Source organism: Salmo trutta, chromosome 33 (assembly GCF_901001165.1).
Source record: "Salmo trutta chromosome 33, fSalTru1.1, whole genome shotgun sequence".
Classification (NCBI taxonomy): domain Eukaryota; kingdom Metazoa; phylum Chordata; class Actinopteri; order Salmoniformes; family Salmonidae; genus Salmo; species Salmo trutta.
This window is the reverse complement of record NC_042989.1, coordinates 33,975,938-33,993,676: the sequence shown is the minus strand read 5'-3', so window position 1 is coordinate 33,993,676 and position 17,739 is coordinate 33,975,938. Positions and strand designations below refer to the sequence as shown.

At 43.3% G+C, this 17,739-nt stretch overlaps 1 protein-coding gene across 1 annotated transcript in view; it reads right to left on the bottom strand.

Moving 5' to 3' along the window:
• The window catches only part of LOC115172156 (parkin coregulated gene protein homolog), a 240,298-nt gene that overhangs the window by 189,075 nt on the left and 33,484 nt on the right, over positions 1 to 17,739 (bottom strand). The gene's annotated exons all lie outside the window — the stretch shown is intronic.

Below are 17,739 nucleotides of genomic sequence, written 5' to 3'. Positions count from 1 at the left end.
ATTACAGAGAAAAGATGGGGGAGAGAGCATTACAGAGAAAAGATGGGGGAGAGCATTACAGAGAAAAGAGGGGGGAGGAGAGCATTACAGAGAAAAGATGGGGGAGAGCATTACAGAGAAAAGAGGGGGGAGAGAGCATTACAGAGAAAAGATGGGGGGAGAGAGCATTACAGAGAAAAGAGGGGGGAGAGCATTACAGAGAAAAGATGGGGGAGAGCATTACAGAGAAAAGAGGGGGGAGAGCATTACAGAGAAAAGATGGGGGAGAGCATTACAGAGAAAAGAGGGGGGAGAGCATTACAGAGAAAAGAGGGGGGAGAGCATTACAGAGAAAAGAGGGGGGAGAGCATTACAGAGAAAAGAGGGGGGAGAGCATTACAGAGAAAAGATGGGGGAGAGCATTACAGAGAAAACAGGGGGGAGAGAGCATTACAGAGAAAAGATGGGGGAGAGAGCATTACAGAGAAAAGAGGGGGGGAGAGCATTACAGAGAAAAGATGGGGGAGAGCATTACAGAGAAAAGAGGGGGGAGAGCATTACAGAGAAAAGATGGGGGAGAGCATTACAGAGAAAAGAGGGGGGAGAGCATTACAGAGAAAAGAGGGGGGAGAGCATTACAGAGAAAAGAGGGGGGGAGAGCATTACAGAGAAAAGAGGGGGGAGAGCATTACAGAGAAAAGATGGGGGAGAGCATTACAGAGAAGAAAGAGGGGGGAGAGCATTACAGAGAAAAGATGGGGGAGAGCATTACAGAGAAAAGATGGGGAGAGCATTACAGAGAAAAGATGGGGGAGAGCATTACAGAGGAAAAGAGGGGGGAGAGCATTACAGAGAAAAGATGGGGGAGAGCATTACAGAGAAAAGATGGGGGAGAGCATTACAGAGAAAAGAGGGGGGAGAGCATTACAGAGAAAAGATGGGGGAGAGCATTACAGAGAAAAGAGGGGGAGAGCGGAGAGCATTACAGAGAAAAGATGGAGGAGAGAGCATTACAGAGAAAGATGGGGGAGAGCATTACAGAGAAAAGATGGGGGAGAGAGCATTACAGAGAAAAGAGGGGGGAGAGCATTACAGAGAAAAGATGGGGGAGAGAGCATTACAGAGAAAAGAGGGGGGGAGAGCATTACAGAGAAAAGAGGGGGGGAGAGGAGCATTACAGAGAAAAGAGGGGGGAGAGCATTACAGAGAAAAGATGGGGGAGAGCATTACAGAGAAAAGATGGGGGGAGAGCATTACAGAGAAAAGAGGGGGGGAGAGAGCATTACAGAGAAAAGAGGGGGGAGAGCATTACAGAGAAAAGAGGGGGGAGAGCATTACAGAGAAAAGATGGGGGAGAGAGCATTACAGAGAAAAGAGGGGGGAGAGCATTACAGAGAAAAGAGGGGGGAGAGCATTACAGAGAAAAGATGGGGGAGAGCATTACAGAGAAAAGATGGGGGAGAGAGCATTACAGAGAAAAGAGGGGGGAGAGCATTACAGAGAAAAGAGGGGGGAGAGCATTACAGAGAAAGATGGGGGAGAGCATTACAGAGAAAAGAGGGGGGAGAGCATTACAGAGAAAAGAGGGGGGAGAGAGCATTACAGAGAAAAGATGGGGGAGAGCATTACAGAGAAAAGAGGGGGGAGAGAGCATATGAGAGCATTACAGAGAAAAGAGGGGGGAGAGAGCATTACAGAGAAAAGAGGGGGGAGAGCATTACAGAGAAAAGAGGGGGGAGAGCATTACAGAGAAAAGATGGGGGAGAGCATTACAGAGAAAAGAGGGGGGAGAGCATTACAGAGAAAAGAGGGGGGAGAGCATTACAGAGAAAAGATGGGGGAGAGCATTACAGAGAAAAGAGGGGGGAGAGCATTACAGAGCATTACAGAGAAGAGGGGGGAGAGAGCATTACAGAGAAAAGAGGGGGGAGAGCATTACAGAGAAAAGATGGGGGAGAGCATTACAGAGAAAAGATGGGAGAGAGCATTACAGAGAAAAGATGGGGGAGAGCATTACAGAGAAAAGATGGGGGAGAGAGCATTACAGAGAAAAGAGGGGGGAGAGCATTACAGAGAAAAGAGGGGGGAGAGAGCATTACAGAGAAAAGAGGGGGGGAGAGAGCATTACAGAGAAAAGAGGGGGGAGAGCATTACAGAGAAAAGAGGGGGGAGAGAGCATTACAGAGAAAAGAGGGGGGAGAGAGCATTACAGAGAAAAGAGGGGGGAGAGAGCATTACAGATCTCATCCACATTTGGCATTTAAATCGTCCTGCTCCGCCGGCTGTATGCGTGATCAAACAGCGCACAGGAGATTGGGCCACTCTCTTCCCCTTCAGTCCTGCACCGCGTTGAAAGGCTTCATTAAAGTGCATGGTTAGAGATATCAGAGGCAATTTTCCATGGGCTTTCTCAGGAAAAAGGATTTCATTGACCAAAAAATACCCGTCAGCCCCTAGATGAGATATAATAGAGTGTGCTATAATCCAAGCAATGGGCCAGGGCTAATGGGAGGCTGACCTGCAATCAAGCTCATTGTCAGGACTGTAAAGAGGGAGAGCATCTTACATTAGGGCTGGGAATTGCCAGGGACCTCACAATACGATATTATCATGATACTTAGGTGCCGATACAATATGTATTGTGATTCTCATGATTCTCACGATTCTATATGTATTGTGATTCTCATGATTCTCACGATTCTATATGTATTGTGATTCTCATGATTCTCACGATTCTATATGTATTGTGATTCTCATGATTCTCACGATTCTATATGTATTGCAATTCAATACTGTGATTTTATTATGATTCCATGGTCCAAACGTGTTGCTCACCATATATCTGCTGCAGAGGGACAGGTTAGAGCCATGAGAAAACTAATTTTAATCAGTCATGGAAATAAAAGCTCTGAAAACAAATTGGCTCTCTATTTAAAAAGAAGATGGAGAACAAGTTATGAAGGAAAAACACTGGAGTTTTAGTGCAGGTACAGACAACTAGCTCAGAAATAATATTGCGATATTGTCAAAACCATGTGATATGATACATGGTCCAAAATAATATCCCGATATGTAACTGTATCAATGTTTCCCCCATCAATGCCTGACATATCCAAGTCCCAGAGACGAGGAGAGAGGCGAAGGAGAGAGAGAATGAGAGACAGAGAAATACAGAGATGGAGGAAAACAGAGAGACAGAAGGAAGAAGAATTGTCTGGAATTGTCTGACAATGAAACATCTCCTATAAATGTTCCTGCAGTGATAAATGGTGTCCTGTGGGTTTGGGTCTCCTTGTCCTTGGGAGGAAAAGCAATGAGGAAAGGCTGAGGAGAGGGAGAGGCGATATCTCCTGGATGCATTGACGTGGCAGCGTTTAACTCTGCTTTGGTTAATGCTTGAAGAGTGCACTCCTGAAGTCCAAAGAATGTGTGTGTGTGTGTGTGTGTGTGTGTGTGTGTGTGTGTGTTTGCGCATTCTAGGGGAGTGAACCAGCTGGCACTGTGGTGAGCGTTCCATCCATCCATCTGGGGACCTGACAAAGTAAAAATAAATCATAAGAGCACAGAAATATTCCCTTGACAGAGGAGCACTAAGAGCTCTCTGTACACCAGAGACTTTTCCAGGGCCCTCAACGGGGGGAGGCAGTTCTGCCAATGCCATCTTCAACAAACAAGCTTTCAAAGGCCTAATCAGTTACTAAAAGTCCCGGCTGTGCTTGGAAGGCACAGATTCGTCGGGAAGGCCCCATGAGAGACCAAACCAAAGGGAGTCTGGATTCCATTGATAAGCATTAGGCTAATTGCCATTTACTTCAGTGTAGCTGAATTAGATGATGTCATTTCAGACAAAAACGTAGCAATGGGTTGGAACGTATGGAGAAGTTTAGTTTGAGCACTGCAAGGTCAGCAGAAAGCAGAAGAGGGGGTATTAGGGATGTGCACGGAGCTTCCTATCAATAACGTTAGTCACATGCAATCCTATTGTAAATACGCCAAAGGAAAAGCTTGAAGACGATGTTGCTGAGTGAAGAGAGACGCCTTTACAGTTGGAGACCGCAGAGCTTGAATTTATGCCCATGACAAAGATGAATCATGGGCGGTCACTCAACATCGCAGTGTATGACGATGATGAATGCAGCCTCCACTATCCAAGCTGCCATCCAGGCTCTAGGGTGAAGCTGAAGCAGCGTGTGTAATGCACTCGCTCTATCCACGATCTTTGGTCCCTCGTGGGCTTGGCGAGAGCCAGCCAATGAGAACGAGGCCTTGCTTCAAAGAAAAAGGTTACCCTCATTATAAAGATTAAACCTGTTAATGCCCTGTCATTGGCGTAATCGACGTGCCACTTCATTGCCGTGACTTATTGATCTCCGTGTCTAGGTTGGTCGTCCACAGTGCAGCGTTAAACTGTTGCACATCCTTCTCCAGAAACAAAGTTTTACTAGCTAAGTATCTTTCTAATATTCAGTCAAGACAGATGGTGGGTTTCCTTAGCATTTCAGCTTTGATTAAATAACACAATTGAATTAAAGATAATCTAAAAGAATGTCATTGTTTTTTTTTCTCCCAATTAGACTCAATTGAAATTGCAATGCAAGGTGTCATTTCAACTCAATTAGCCTACGTACCATCGTTAAAGAATGATGTACAAACTTACTTTGCACACGAATAGAATGATTCTCTATATAATTCTGATCTTTAATTTAGATCAGCAATTTAGCCGTGCCTTTTTCCAGAAACGTCTCATAACTAACATAGCCAGCTTACTTCAGCTCTTTTCAGAGCTGCATATCCTTGACTGATTATACAGAAGTGCTATTGAACATTTTCAACCGAAGCGAGTGAAAAATACATTCAAGTGGAGAGAGCAGAGGATAACACAAAAACATGAATTTGGGAATCAGTTCATTCTCAATTAATGGTAGCACAAGGAAAGAAATGTCCCTTTGTGTGCCTGTTTGATATCCAGAACACCTGGTCAATCTTGTTAGAGGCTTCAGGCAAACTCCAGTGACTTTATTTGAGAAAGTGAAAAGCGACATGTTTGGCTCTTTTGACAACAGGGCCCTTGGCTTGGGGCGAAGAACGAAGAAAGGCAGAGCAGCTGTGTTCCTTTACATGGAGCCTGCCTCTATCAACCCTCACATCACACCGATACTGAAAAGGCCGGCAATTTGGGATCTATTTATATTCAAAGCTGATCTAACAGCCCCACTTCAGAGCTGTGTATCTTCAGAGCTGTGTATCTTCTGTTTCACTTCAGATGGGGTAGGTATCAGGTGGGGTAGGTATCAGGTGAGGTAGGTATCAGGTGAGGTAGGTATCGGGTGAGGTAGGTATCGGGTGGGGTAGGTATCGGGCGAGGTAGGTATCGGGCGAGGTAGGTATCGGGCGAGGTAGGTATCGGGCGGGGTAGGTATCGGGCGGGGTAGGTATCGGGCGGGGTAGGTATCGGGTGGGGTAGGTATCGGGCGGGGTAGGTATCGGGCGGGGTAGGTGTCGGGCGGGGTAGGTATCGTGGTGGGGTAGGTATCGGGCGGGGTAGGTATCGGGCGGGGTAGGTATCAGGTGGGGTAGGTATCGGGCGGGGTAGGTATCGGGTGGGGTAGTTATCGGGCGGGGTAGGTATCAGGTGGGGTAGGTATCGGGTGGGGTAGTTATCGGGCGGGGTAGGTATCGTGCTTTTCATGCTACACAGCAGTTGTTAACCATGGGCTGTGTGTCATGTAGCTAAAGGGAGCGAAGAGAGTCGCCTTATTAGTTGTCACACTGGACTGTGGTCCAAAGCTGTATACTGTGTTGCTTGATGTGCACAATGTAAAGTAACTTTACTATTCCATCATTATACTTTATTTTGAATGTTATTACCTGATATTCTAATAAACACGATAGCAGATGTCTAGTTGAAACGTGATGAGTACGGAAATACGGGTCACGGCGCCCCTAAACTTGAGCTCACATCCTCCAAATTTGCATTGCCATATGTGGTTATGAGAAGATGATGAGATGTAAGCCTCTGCATCACCTCAGATGTGTAGGACCTGCAGTAGCTGGAGGTTAGAGCATAACCCCAAAATGTCTGGAATTCAGGTGTTTCACACAGGCTACATTTCAACATGCATTCCGACACCCAAAAGGTACTAACCTCCATCCCCCATGGTAGGAATCTGCTTATAAATATTAGGAACCCCACGTTGCTGGAAAATACTTCACTTGTAAATACTGAACATTTGAAGTGTGGATGTAAGGCCATATATAATTTGGCGGGTGGGTGTGAGCCGGGCCCTAGCAGTGAGCTATAAGGTGATATTAAAGCCATCATCCCTTTTGCCCTCTGGTTATGGATGGGAAAAAGATGCCTGGGAAATTGCACCCTGTCTGACAAATGGTGGGATGGCATCGCTCCACGAGCTGACCACCAGCAGGCTGCTCCTGATAGGACGGGAACAAATCGTCTTCTGCTGGTCCAATTACAGAGCACGCGCATCTCACTGAGCGACTGCGGTCACCTTTGTACAGGAAAAACCCCACCAGATCACCACGTGTGATAGGGTCAAGGGTAATAAGACCTACCTTTCACCAATCAACTGTAATCCTGAATTGTCCACTTCACCAAAGTGAGTTCATCAGGCATGTTTATGAACGCAGTTCGGACATTGCTGCATAATTCCGAGAATGGCTCGCAATTGCTGGGGCCTTCGTTTGGACATTAGGCAGGGAGCTGTAAAATATTCTGCTGAAGTGTCTGGATTTTCCATCCACTTAAGGAGGTGATATACATTGGTCCTGCAGACAGTGGCTCGCTACTACCACTATCAACTCAAGTGGTCCTTGGGGGAATGACTCAAGTTTAAAAATAAAAAGGAGGTTCCTTTGTTAGATTTAAATGCAGCACTGTGTATTCCTGACAGGCCAGCTGTAATTTATCGCTGCAGCCATTACGGTTATTAGAAAACTCACTCAGGAAGACGAACGGCAGCCAAGCTGGCCGTTGGTCTTCCGTCAGAGCTGACAGGAAAGACGCTGCACTCTCAGCTATTGACATTTTCACATGCAAAGCTGCTCTGCCCGCTGCATTGCAATTTAACTTCAATCTATTGCCAGTAAGCTAATCATTCCTACAGAATATATATATTTTTTTTCTTCTAAGGAGGGAAGAGGAACTTTCTGGTAAGGTACAGGAAGGGACTTTGGAAATAAAAAAGCTATTTCCTGGACTGAATTTTGTCCCAGACTGACAGATTGAAATTAATTCTATCATAAATAACAAAGAGTCATTAGAGGAGGTCAATAAGAGTCTAAATGGAGGCCATTTCTTATGTATGATCGAGAGTGTGCAGAGGATAGAGGGAGGAGGCGGCTGGGGCTGCACTGTGCTTTTTCAATCCAACCATTTTGAGGCTTAGGAGGGGTATTTTGTTCTTTGAAAAAGAAGAATGACAAATGACTTCAGTTTTTGTTTAGGAATTGAAAATGAAAGGTGACATGGCTGACAGTGGAGGGTTTAGCCCCCCGTCAATACTATCCTGTCTAACAGCAAGAAATACAGGGACTGAAATGAACAACAAATGATGGTTAGATGCAGCTCTTAAAATAAATCAATAGCAAGGAATCTAGCCTGAAGAATAACAACTGATGCCACTGATGGCATGACAAGAAACCAACCCAGGTCTTTTTCCAAGTAAAAAATGTATAATTGTGCACAAGTCAAGATGTGGGTTAGGTATTTTCACATGTAAGTCGAGAAAGCAACTTGTCCTCTGAGTTGACTGAGTGAAGTCAGTGACACCGTCTTCATCTGTGCAGTATCTTCTCTAGCAATGGTGCAAAATGGTGTAAATAATCACACCAACACTCCAAATGATCAATCCATCTCGCTTTTAACAGTACACCACAGTGTCACTGTTAACTCAAACTAATTAGACACATTCTCTTTCTTGAGATTGAAGGGAAACACAAGGAGTGTTATTGCAATTAGGCTACATAGGCTAAATTGTATTTAAAATGATTACCCACATTGCAAAGCTGCACATAAATAATGGGTGGGAATCCATGGACAACGAACAAGGACTTACTGCACTGCAGATGTCTAGTACTAAACCAGTGTACGCACTGACATATTTTCCTATCCCTCGGGGAACAAGCATGACTCTAAGCTGAGTTTGAGTTGTTCTCTGCCGCCATGGTAATGAGGTCATGTGATGGGGAAGGGGATCACTAGGGGTATGAGAGTGATGTGGATGAGAGAGGTGAATGACAAAAGCTTGCTTTGTCATGTGTTTGTGAGTGATGTGTTACACAAGTACACGGTGGGCCTTGTTTCTTGACATTGTCAGAGACAAATTACTGAATATATTTTAAAATCAGGAAAGTCAGTGAGGCTCAAAATGAATGGAATAGCCTACACTCTAAACCCAGCGTGATTTAGGTGGCCATGACTTGAACTTGACTTTCTTGCTCTGTGAAAGTAAAATTTATCAGTATAGGGAGTTGATAATCGTTTGGCGATAGGCTGGCCTTCATTTGTGTCCTTTGTTTTCCATCCTCAAGAATGATGAAAAGATCTGAAAAAGTCCAACCGAAAACTGTTATTTTAAGGTAGTCTGCAGCTCTTGCAGTGTCTGACAATGTTACCCGACTGGCTTTTTCAATAATCCAAAACAACATCATTCAAATTGCCCTTACCCAAGACAAGTTAGATAAAGAAATAGAGTGATATTGTGACATTAGTGTGCCCTGCAGGGCCTGGTCTATATTGAGGCTAAACGGTAGTTTGGAGAAGGCCAGTGTCCAGGGCAGTCTGGGGTTAACTGGCTTCCCTGACAGGCCAAATAAGAGAAGGTCCACCGCTCCAGGAGGGCGCAGGGTGTCGGTCCGCAAGCTAACTCTCCCTGTTTGTGGGCCGGGCACGCTCCATTTAACCTGACAAGCCCTCCGTATCCCCCCTCCACCAACCCTCCTCCTGTAACGCCTGGCAGGCCCAGACTCCCGTTGCCTTCCCAGGCAGGAGGCAGCCAGTCACTCTCCCTCATTAGGGTAATTGAGACAGGCCCTCCCTAGACTAAAGAGCCGCAGAATCGCTAGCCGCTCGTGCATCCAAAAGAGCACTTAATCATATCCTTCTTGGTCTTTGTATCGTTTCCTTCCTTGTCATCGTTGTTCATTTAATTATTTATATTTCTTCCCCTTCTCCTCTCAAACCATTGACTCCAGCAGAGCCAGTAAGGAATGACACTGCTCTGCCTCCATCTGAAGTAGCCTAACCAGTGCTATGGGATTCTCTGTCAAGGAGGAGGAGGAGGTGTGAATGGGTGACAGCACAGAGAAAAATGCTGATGTTCTGATATGAGGGGAGGAGGGAAGAAGGTGGGAAAATCCACCATCTCAGCAGTTCTTGGGGCCTGCCTGCTTCGAGCTGACGAAGACACCCTGATCGCCGCCAAAGGTTGTCTCTGTGAGGTGAAGCTCAGCTCCACTCATGTAATAAGTTAGACTTAGCAATAGTGCTTGGTCAGGTCAGAGCGATATTAAGGTTAGAGGCGTGGCGGCACCCCTGACAATCCTCAATAATAAACTCCCTTTGAACGATCCCCCTCACGCAACCTTACAATAAACCAGAGAAATAGCCTGATGTTTCTTTCGTTTTCCTCAGCAGGTAAAAGCAGGGTGTTTATTCTGTGCGTCTGCATCAAGGGCTTCTATTAGGGATGTAACGATTCACCGATATGCATCGGTCCCGGTTCAAATGTTTAAGATGATCGGTCCGCAGGAACTTGCGGTACACTAAAAATCACCAATTCACTAATGTTTTTATGTCATATTTTTTTCTGCCTTATTCCGAAAATACCTCTAATCTGTTGTGACTGAATTTATGTGTCCTCTCCTTCAGCCTATCATGCTTTTATCCATGTACATTGATCTGCAAGTCAGATAACATCTGTGCACACAGTGCAGGAGACGAAGCTGCTAGGCCTACCCTATCTCTGTTCTAATATTCGTTGGTTACATCTGCATGGCACCTTCAGCATTAAGATGTTTGTGAAATGGCTTTCTCAATATTTAATCATAGGATTGATTAATTGAGGGACAACCAATGTAATATGCTGAGTCATTGTTACCAAATAAGCTCTAGAAAATTGTATTTTACCGGCAGAGATGTGTAGGCTACTGAAGTGGACACAACTCACATCTTTCTGATTGCACATCTTACTGCTGATTGGGGTTTTTTGATTGCCAGGTTCACCGTACAAAATATTTTTGGTAGTTCTGCTTTAAATAGTCAGTGCATTTGGTCATTTTTACAGGAAAAGGGTAAGGTGTAATTTCATAACAATGACAGCAATCATTTTTGCCAGCGGCACTGATCGGAATGGGAGAAGAGAGCAGATCTCCTCCATAAAGTTCCAAATGGTCAAAAACATTCGCTTTTGAGATGGGTGAAATACAAAGCTGTGTTATATTAATTGGCTATGTATGTCATAGCTAATTCATAAAGATAAATATTGACATATTACTAGCTCAAAACATTATAATCTGCTATATGACAAATTAATCAATGGGTGATGATTTCAGATTAAAAATTGGGGGACAAAAACATACATTTCTCCCCCTAATCTGATAGCGGTAGATTACCAGTCTGCCCTATGGCTCAGCTCACACAATAATTCACCCCCCCCCCCCCCCAACAGGGCCACTCAGATCAGAGAAGTCAGCGCAAACAGATCCAGCTCCTGAGCTCCATCAGTCCCAGATATTAATTTAGAAAATGAATGTGTTCATACAACAACTGTTAGTGCATCGAATCGAATGGAAACAAATCGTTCCAGTAATCATGTAATTTCAAACTAAAAGTTTGGTGCCTGTATGGTATCAGATCCCATGTATCTACCCAGCCCCAGCTTCTATAGTATTCTGCGACTGCTTTGAGTGAGAATCAAATCTAATCAAATTTCTTAAACTTAAAAAAAGTATAATTATTGACCCTTTATTTAACTAGGCAAGTCAGTTAACAACAAATTCTTATTTACAATGACGGCCTACCAAAAGGCAAAAGGCCCCCTGTGGGACGGGGGCCTTGGATTTAAAAAATAAATTCAATTTAAATATAGGACAAAACACACATAACAGCAAGAGAGACACAACACTACATAAAGAGAGACCTAAGACAATAACATAACAAGCCAGCAACACATGACAACACAGCATGGTAGCAACACAACATGACAGCAACATGGTAGAAGCACAAAAACATGGTACAAACATTATTGGGCAAAGTCAACAGCACAAAGGTCATGAAGGTAGAGACAACAATACATCATACAAAGCAGCCACAACTGTCAGTAAGTGTGTTCATGATTGAGTCTTTGAATTAAGAGATTGAGATAAAACTGTCCAGTTTGAGTGTTTGTTGCAGATCGTTCTAGTCGCTAGCTACAGCGACCTGAAAAGAGGTGCGACCCAGGGATGTGTGCGCTTTGCGGACCTTTAACAGAATGTGACTGGCAGAACGGGTGTTGTATGTGGAGAATGAGGGCTGCAGTAGATATCTCAGATAGGGGGGAGTGAGGCCTAAGAGGGTTTTATAAATAAGCATGAACCAGTGGGTCTTGCTACGGGTATACAGAGATGACCAGTTTACAGAGGAGTATAGAGTGCAGTGATGTGTCCTATAGGAAGCATTGGTGGCAAATCTGATGGCCGAATGGTAAAGAACATCTAGCCGCTCGAAAACACCCTTACCTGCCGATCTATAAATTATGTCCAGCATTTTTTAGATGCAGGCAGTTTATTTGAAAAGGTCAAAGGTATAATTGAGCCCCCTATGAATTTACCTGACACTCCTGTGCACTCCTTCACCAGGTTCTCCTTTTCATCCTTCTCTGTTTCAGAAGTGTGTAAAGCCCTGAAAGAAATTGATGGGAAAAACTCCCCTGGCCCTGATGAACTAGATTCCCGCCTCCTCCACCTAGCTGCAGACATCTTTTCTCCCCCTGAACATGTATTTTTAACCTCACGCTTGATGTAAAGGAAATCCCCAAGTTATGGAAATCTGCTTTTGTACTGAAAGGTGGAGATCCTTCACTACTTGACAACTATCGACCCATATCAAAATTGTCTGTACTGTCTAAGGTACTGGAGTCCTTAGTTAGTAGGCAGCTAAAGGCCTACTTCCAAGAAAAAACATCTTAAATGGAATGCAATCAGGTTTTAGGTCTGGCCATCGCACTGTTTCAGCAACATTGAAGGTTTTATGACATCCACTGTGCTCTTGATAAGAAGTTACATTGTGTGTCTGTCTTTATTGATTTGTCGAAGGCTTTTGACACCGTGGACCATGCTGTGTTAGTGCAAAGGTTAAAATGTTGTGGAATTACTGGTCATGCTCTAGATTGGTTTATAAATTACCTATCAAATCGTACACAATGTGTAATGGTGGGTGGTTGTAAATCTGAGTCCATATAGGTGTGCTCAGGTGTTCCGCAGGGGTCTATTTTGGGCCCACTGTTGTTCATTTTGTATATCAACAACATTGGTGATCTTATTGAAACAGCACATGTTCATTTCAATGCAGATGATACTGTTCTTTATTCAAGTGGTAGTAGTTTATCTTTAGCTTTTGAAAATGTCAAAAGAACATGTAATATCATACAACAGAATCTGTATGATTTAAAGCTGGTTCTAAATTTGGGTAAAACAAAATTCATGGTATTTTCAAGTGCCAGGCATGTTACTAATCATGTCATTGCTACATTGGCTGGAGCAAGTTAAAGTGTACAAATATTTGTGTGTGTGGGTTGATGATAAGCTGAGCTTCACTGTGCATGTAGAGAACTTGATAAGGAAGCTCAAGTTGAAAATAGGTTTTTATTACCGGCATAAGGCTTATTTTCTTTTGAGGCCATGAAGGAGCTGGTACGATGTACATTACTGTCGGTTTTAGATTTTAGTGATGTCATATATATGCAGGCCTCAGCCACTACCATGAGAGCACTTGATTCAGTGTATCATGCAGCCCTCAGGTTCATTACAAATCAAAACATCTAACACATCATTGTGATCTCTACAGCGCTGTTGGCTGGTCGTCATTGACCTTGCGTAGGCTTAAACACTGGTATACACTGATTGATAAGGCCATATTGGGTAAAATACCATTTTATCTCTGTTCTTTTTTTAGTCAGGTCGGTAAATAAATATCAATTACGGTCCCATTCTCATTTGCTTCTAACAGTACCAAAAATTAGAACAGGTCATGGTAGAAATATTTTTTGTTACTTAGTTCCGTGGTCCTGGAATTCTCTCCTGAACATTAAAAAATGTGATGATCTAGTTTCATTGGTGGAGTTTAAACACTTGATCTATGTATATATCATAGAAGAGTGTAATTGTTTTTAGACCAGCTGTTTTTAGTCAAGAGTTTCGTGTTTTTTACGTAAAATGTTTTTGTTGTATTGTATGTGTGTTTATAGTTGTGTTTAATGTTGTGTTAGTGTATGTGTGTTTATAGTTGTGTTTAATGTTGTGTTAGTGTATGTGTGTTTATAGTTGTGTTTAATGTTGTGTTAGTGTATGTGTGTTTATAGTTGTGTTTAATGTTGTGTTAGTGTATGTGTGTTTATAGTTGTGTTTAATGTTGTGTTAGTGTATGTGTGTTTATAGTTGTGTTTAATGTTGTGTTAGTGTATGTGTGTTTATAGTTGTGTTTAATGTTGTGTTAGCGTATGTGTGTTTATAGTTGTGTTTAATGTTGTGTTAGTGTATGTGTGTTTATAGTTGTGTTTAATGTTGTGTTAGTGTATGTGTGTTTATAGTTGTGTTTAACGTTGTGTTAGTGTATGTGTGTTTATAGTTGTGTTTAATGTTGTGTTAGTGTATGTGTGTTTATAGTTGTGTTTAATGTTGTGTTAGTGTATGTGTGTTTATAGTTGTGTTTAATGTTGTGTTAGTGTATGTGTGTTTATAGTTGTGTTTAATGTTGTGTTAGTGTACGTAAGTTGTTTTGTCTGAAACATTGTTCCCCCTGCTGCTATTGGACCAGGTCTCTCTTGGAAAAGAGATGCTATCTCAATGAGAAAAACCTGTATAAATAAAGGTTAAATAATATTTTTTTTAATGTCTCCGTCATCTAGCATTGGTAGGATGGTCATCTGAATCAGGGTTAGTTTGGCAGCTGGGGTGAAAGAGGAGTGATTACAATAGAGGAAACCAAGTCTAGATTTAACTTTAGCCTGCAGCTTTGATATGTGCTTAGAGAAGAACAGTGCACCGTCTAGCTATACGTCCAAGTACTTGTCTGAGGTGACTAAGCTTTGCTGTAGAGCATTTAACACAAAATCCGGGTAGGGGCCAGCTGAGTATAAGACTGTATGATCTGCATATAAATGGATGAGAGAACTTCCTACTGCCTGAGCTATGTTGTTGATGTAAATTGAGAAGAGCGTGGGGCCTAGGATTGAGCCTTGGGGTACTCCCTTGGTGACAGGCAGTGGCTGAGACAACAGATTTTCTGACTTTAGACACTGCACTCTTTGAGAGAGGTAGTTAGCAAACCAGGCCAAAGAACCCTCAGAGACACCAATACACCTTGGCCCACAAGAATAGAATGGTCTACCGTATCAAAAGCTTTGGCCAAGTCAATAAAAATAGCAGCACAATATTGCTTAGAATCAAGGGCAATGGTGACATCATTGAGGACCTTTAAGGTTGCAGTGACACATCCATAACCTGAGCGGAAACCAGATTGCATACCCAAGAGAATTCAATAGACATTAAGAAAGCCAGTCAGTTGATTATTGACAAGTTTTTCCAAAACTTTTGATAAACAGGGCAAAATAGAAATAGACCTATAACAGTTAGGAACAGCTTGATCTCCCCCTTTAAATAAAGGACGAACTGTAGCTGCATTCCAAGCAATGGGAACCTCCGCAGAAAGGAGAGACAGGTTAAAAAGGTTGGAGATAGGCTTGGCGATGATAGGGGCAGCAACCTTAAAGAAGAAAGGGTCTAAACCATCTGACCCAGATGTTTTTTTGAGGTCAAGTTTAAGGAGCTCCTTTACCACCTCGGACTCAGTGACTACCTGTAGGGAGAAACTTTGTAGCGGGGCAGGGCAAAAAGAGGGAGGAGCATTGGGGCTAGTCGCATTAGAAGGGGTGGGAGGTGAGGAAATTTTAGACGGGCAAGGAGGCATGGCTGAGTTAAATAGGAATCCTGACTTAATGAAGTGGTGATTAAAGATTAAAGGTTTATTCTCAAGCTTTAACCATTTTCCAGAACTTCTTGGGGTTAGACCCACAGAGAGAGAACTGCTCCTTAAAGTAACTAACTTTGGCCTTCCGGATAGCCTGAGTGCACTTATTTCTCATTTGCCTGAACGATAGCCAGTCAGCCTGAGTATGCGTGTGCCGAGCATTTTGCCAAATGCAATTCAATGCCTAGGTTTACCTCCACTGTATTCACATCCTACCATACCTTTGTCTGTACATTATACCTTGAAGCTATTTTATCGCCCCCAGAAACCTGCTCCTTTTACTCTCTATTCCGGACGTCACAGATGACCAATCCTCATAGCTTTTAGCCGTACCCTTATCCTCCTCCTCCTCCTCTGTTCCTCTGGTGATGTAGAGGTGAATCCAGGCCCTGCAGTGCCTAGCTACACTCCTATTCCCCAGGCGCTCTCTTTTGATTACTTCTATAACCGTAATAGCCTTGGTTTCATGCATGTTAACATTAGAAGCCTCCTCACTAAGTTTGTTTTATTCACTGCTTTAGCACACTCTGCCAACTCGGATGTCCTAGCCGTGTCTGAATCCTGGCTTAGGAAGTCCACCAAAAACTCTGAAATCTTCCTCCCTAACTACAACATTTTCAGACAAGATAGAACGGCCAAAGGGGGCGGTGTTGCAATCTACTGCAAAGATAGCCTGCAGAGGTCTGTCCTACTATCCAGGTCTGTACCCAAACAATTTGAACTTCTACTTTTAAAATTCCATCTCTCTAAAAACAAGTATCTCACCGTTGCCGCCTGCTATAGACCACCCTCGGCCCCCAGCTGTGCTCTGGACACCATATGTGAACTGATTTGCCCCCATCTATCTCCAGAGCTCGTGCTGCTAGGTGACCTAAACTGGGACATGCTTTAACACCCCAGCCATCCTACAATCAAAGCTTGATGCCCTCAATCTCACACAAATGTTTTATGAACCCACCAGGTACCACCTCAAAGCCGTAAACACGGGCACCCTCATAGATATCATCCTAACCAACTTGCCCTCTAAATAAACCTCTGCTGTTTTCAACAAAGATCTCAGCGATCACTGCCTCATTGCCTGCATCCATAATGGATCAGCGGTCAAACGACCTCCACTCATCACTGTCAAACGCTCCCTGAAACATTTCAGCGAGCAAGCCTTTCTAATCGACCTGGCCCGGGTATCCTGGAAGGATATTGACCTCATCCCGTCAGTAGAGGATGCCTGGTTATTTTTTTTTAAATGCCTTCCTCTCCATCTTAAATAAGCATGCCCCATTCAAGAAATTTAGAACCAGGAACAGATATAGCCATTGGTTCTCTCCAGACCTAACTGCCCTTAACCTGTTGAGGACAGACGTTCCGCTAGCGGAACCCCGTTCCGCCTGCGGAACCCCTAGCCAACAGCCAATGGCATCGAACGGCGCAAAATACAAAACCAACTAAAATACCACAATTCAATTTTCTCAAACAATCAACTATTTTACACCATTTTAAAGATAAGACTCTCATTAATCTAACCACATTGTCCAATTTACAGCGAAAGCAAAACATTTGATTATGTTAGGAGAGTACATAGACACAAATAATCACACAGCCATTTTCCAAGCAAGCATATATGTCACATAAACCAAAACCACAGTGATGTTCAGCATGTTCAGCATGTGATGTTCAGAACTAGCATATCCACCGAAACCTTCCGGTGAATTTACTAAATTACTCACGATAAACGTTGACAAAATACATCACAATTATTTTAAGAATTATAGATACGGAACTCCTTTATGCAATCGCTATGTCCGATTTTAAAATAGCTTTTTGGCGAAAGCACATTTTGCAATATTCTGAGTACATAGCTCGGCCATCACGGCTAGCTATTTTGACATCCGCCAACTTCGGGGTCACCTAAACTCAGAATTAATATTAGAAAAATTGGATTACCTTTGCTGTTCTTCATCAGAATGCACTCCCAGGACTTCTACTTCAACAACAAATGTTGTTTTGGTTCCAAATAATCCATAGTTATATCCAAATACCTCCATTTTGTTCGTGCGTTCAGGTCACTATCCGAAGGGTAACGCGCGAGCGCATTTCGTGACAGAAAATTTCAAAATATTCCATTACCGTACTTCGAAGCATGTCAAACGCTGTTTAAAATCAATTTTATGCTATTTTTCTCATAAAATAGTGATAATATTCCAACCTGGCGACGTTGTATTCATTCAAAGACTGAAAGAAAAAAATGGAGAAGTCTCGTGAATGCGCATCTCCAGTCTCACTGTCCCCAGGCTGCCCACTTACAAACTCTGCTGCTGTACTTTGCCCAGAGACAGCAGACACCCCATTCCACTTTCTGGCGGCTTTAGAGAGCCAATGGAAGCCTTAGAAAGTGTCACGTTACAGCACAGATGCTGTAATGTCTATAGAGATGCAACAGAAGCACAACAAATTGTCAGACAGGGCACTTCCTGTATGGAATCTTCTCAGGTTTTGGCCTGCCATATGAGTTCTGT